The following is a 597-nucleotide window of genomic DNA, read 5'->3' on the forward strand; positions in this document are numbered from 1 at the left end:
GGAACCGCCTCCCCAGGCCTCCCGGCCCCCCCTCCCCCCAGAATGGGTTGTTATGGAAACAAATGACCGAACAGTCCCTTACGAACTGGCCAATGAGAGGGCCCGTCTTTCCCACCGCACCTCTGAGCCCGAGGTGTTGCGAAAGCCCCGGTCCGGGCGGCGAGCGGACGGGGTGGCCAATGAGAGGGCCCGTCTTTTCCACCGCACCTCTGAGCCTGAGGTGTTGCGAAAGCTCGGGTCCAGGCGGCAAGCGGACATCTCGGACGTTCTGCCAAAGAGCGGGAGCGGGGGCGGGGCTTGTTACGTCACCACGGCCAGCCTATCACGCTCGTTCTTGCTCAACGGCCCCGCCCCTTTACCGCACATTTCCCCTCCCCTAGCTCATTTCGCACGACGCAGCGGTTGGGAACACAGACATTTTCGGAGCTGGAGCCGCCTGCGCCGGCGCCATTTTGTGCCTGTAGAGAAAGAGGGCTCCAGAGGCGGCTGGAAGTGGACGGCGATCACCCGTGAGAGGGCGGCGTTGCGTACCCGAGGTCCCCCCCGTGTCGTCCCCCAACCCCCCTCCGCGGTCAGCATGTGGTGAGGCCGGAGCCG

Source organism: Myotis davidii, unplaced genomic scaffold (assembly GCF_000327345.1).
Source record: "Myotis davidii unplaced genomic scaffold, ASM32734v1 scaffold499, whole genome shotgun sequence".
Lineage (NCBI taxonomy): Eukaryota > Metazoa > Chordata > Mammalia > Chiroptera > Vespertilionidae > Myotis > Myotis davidii.